This window comes from Pygocentrus nattereri, chromosome 5, assembly GCF_015220715.1.
Source record: "Pygocentrus nattereri isolate fPygNat1 chromosome 5, fPygNat1.pri, whole genome shotgun sequence".
NCBI classification, from domain to species: Eukaryota; Metazoa; Chordata; class Actinopteri; order Characiformes; family Serrasalmidae; genus Pygocentrus; species Pygocentrus nattereri.
The window spans coordinates 13,679,910-13,683,253 of record NC_051215.1 but is presented as its reverse complement, the minus strand read 5'-3'; positions in this window follow the sequence as shown (position 1 = coordinate 13,683,253).

The window sequence follows — 3,344 nt, the reverse complement described above, 5'->3', positions numbered from 1 at the left end:
TCGAGGAGGAGGAGGAGGAGGAGGTGTAACGGCATCTCACTAACCGCCACACTTTCAGTACAACATAGTCATTTTAAAGGGGAAGTCCACTAGTTGTTTCAAACTGTATAATTCAGGGAGTGAGATGTAAAAAAGTCAGTCATGGTGGTTCGACATTAAATGATTAATTGTAGAGAAACCTAGAACCTTGGATTTCTTTACTGTGCTGGTGACAGGAAACAGACGTCTCTACGTCTACAACTACAACGCAAACATAGCCATTTTATTTACTTGCACATGTCTTCTGAGTTTTTATATGTAATGTTAATTATGGTAAAATAGTGGTAAGTGTGAAAACAGTACGTTTTCTTGGTTACTATTTTGCCATAAAAGACCCTGCGTGAATCTCCCTCCTGTGAATGAATTTAAAAAACACATTTTCAGCCAGAATTTTATTTCAAAACTATTATTATCAGATGATAATCAGATTTCTGCAGTTATCCGATTAGTCATATGGTGATGTAAACAGCATACTCTGATCTAGAAATCCAATAAAGAGCTGCAATTCAGCTCAGTAATCAGATTTCTCAGTGCGTATGAGCTCTTACTCTGATTTCTTTCAGATTTCTTAGTCTGCGCATGTGCAGAACAGACTGCTGTACTGGAAATAAGCAAGCGGCGTTGCTGCAAGATGCAGCTACGTTATCAACAATTAAAGGATTTAAATATTCTTCATCTTCTAAATGATGTATGTATGAAGTTTTAGTTTTACATTATGATTACATCACATCTTATTCAGTGAGTTCATTGGCTGTTGCAAAGCAGAAGAGGTTTCACATTATCTGATTGCTCAAGTGCATGTAAATATGTTGAATGTCTCAGGCTTTAGACAACATAATTATAACATTTTTATGTGAGGCAGAGACAGCAAGAGGTTAGCGGGCCACTGTTGACTGGCTGACGGCAAAGCTGATGGCCCACTGGCCCTGCTGAAAGAACCAGTTTCTCATTTGGTTCTGGTTTAGATTATCGCGCCAGCATGGTCATGATGGTTGACCAGCATATCAGTCTGTGCTGTTCTTTTGTAGCAGGGGGCCTTTTGCTCTGCATTTCCTGGGAGACCCACTGGTGGTTAAGAATATTATAAAAACTTTTAATTTTTCATTTTCCTCTCACAGTCCAATTTATTTCATTTCATTTCTTTCGTTATTTGATGTAAATTCGTTTAGTAATTGATTCTAATTTAGCACAGTGTCAGCAGCAATAATTTCAAATAAATTATTTTATATTAGGCCTAGTCATTAATTTTTCTCAGTTGTTTGTAATATCTGTCTTAGTTATTTTCCAAAATAAAAGTCTGTGGCCAATTAAAATCTGTATGAGGAGATTTGAAACTAGATAGGCCTTGTATTCAGGACAGTAATCTGGGTGATCTGAGGTGAAGCTGCCGTGGGATACAATCAGCAGGGTGACAACTTTATCGAGCCAGCAGAGTGATACATGCTTGCAATCTGGGGGTAGACTTTAGAGGCGTCGAACACTTAAAGACATCTGGTTCCTATCACCACCACTTTGAACAATTCTGACTCTGTAAGTTTCTCCAGAATGCATATTTGGTTCTTGTGTGTCTCCAGAGAGACGGGACACCCAGCAGTTTACACACCTCCAATTCCTGAGTGGCGTATTTCTAAAAGCACAGTGAAATATCAGGAGTTTTGCATTGCTGAAGCCCGAGAACAGTGATAGAAATACCCTTAAGGGTTTCACACAGCAGCTCCTTCTCTGCCTGTGGATGAACATAGGAACGAAACTCATGTCCTTCAGTTATAGAAACCTAAACTGCTCGCTCCGATGGGACCAATTTGGCGCTACAGGATCTTCTTTTTTGAGAAAATGGATTTATTCAGTGATCAGCAGCGCATACCTCACATTCTTGTTCTTAGTTGCTAAATGTGTTTTGGTTCAGTACCTGAGGCTGAATCTCACATAGCTTCTGTATAGTGCACTGTGAGTTATGAATTATTGGCTTCTACACCCAAGCAGTGCACTATATGTCACTATATGCAAATTGTGCATACACAAATGCACTGTGTAGGCTGTAGGTGGCTATTTGTGATTCAGCTAAGAGAATATTTAGAAGAAAACTGTCAAAGTTCAATGTAAAATTGATTTTAAATAAACACGTGAATGATAAGGTCTCAGTAAAAGCTGCATGCAGCTAATATATGACAAAATTACCAGTTAGGGACCCATCCAGGTCTTTGGTATACTGAGCCACAATGTGCAGCCCTCTCTCAGTCCTCATTTTCATTTTGTCTCAGCTTCAAACTAGAGGTGGGCGATATGACAATATGCAATATGACATTCTTATCATGACAAATGATCATGTTGCCCACCCCTACTCCCAACACAGCACAACCAAGTCCAAACACAGAAGAGTTGTTGTGCTCATATACAGTGAAAATGTGAACTGTCTGGTGGGCCATAGAATACAAGGGGATGACTGATGGCCTGTCTATGTCCCTGGCCTGTTCATTAGTTTTCATCTGGCGCACAGGGATGGATGAAAGGCTCCACAATATAATCAGCAAGTCCACGGCAGAGTCTTAAATAGGCGCAAAGTAAGGCATAACGCTGCTGTAGACTCACTCCTGATGGTGGTGTGCTGGGCACAGAGCCAGTCTCACACTAGCAGGCTATGGGCTGGGCTGTGTGCCTGCGCTATTGAAGAGCAACAAGCACTTCATGAATAGTTTAACAGCACTGATAAGGATTTACAAGATGTGCAGTGGGCTCTTGAAAAGATTCATGATGTGTTTAGTTTGTGTAAGTCTTAATATGTTGTTTTAGACACACAATGCACAACAGAGAAACTAGTAACTAGTAAATCGTGAGTCAGAGTTCATCCTTCATGTTAAAATTAAGTACAATTAGTCATTTAATTATTATAATTAAATCATCTACAATTACAGACTGTAGTCCATCTGTAGTCCCCCAATTGCTCCCGGGGTGCTGTGGAAAAGGGCTGCCCACCGCTCTGGGCAACTGTGCTCACTGCACCCTAGTGTGTGTGTGCTCAGTAGTGTGTATGTGGTGTTTCACTTCACGGATAGGTTAAATGCAGAGGTGAAATTTTCCCGTTGTGGGGCTCATAAGGGTTACCCAATCTAATGTAATCTAATCTAATCTAATCTGTTTAACTGTATACTTTGTTAGCCCCCCTTTACCCTGTTCTTCAGTGATTAGGACCCACATGGACCCTCATGGAGCAGGTACTATTTTGGTGGTGGATCATTCTCAGCACTGCAGTAACACTGATGTGGTGATGGTGTTAATGTTGTGGATCAGACACAGCAGTGCTGCAG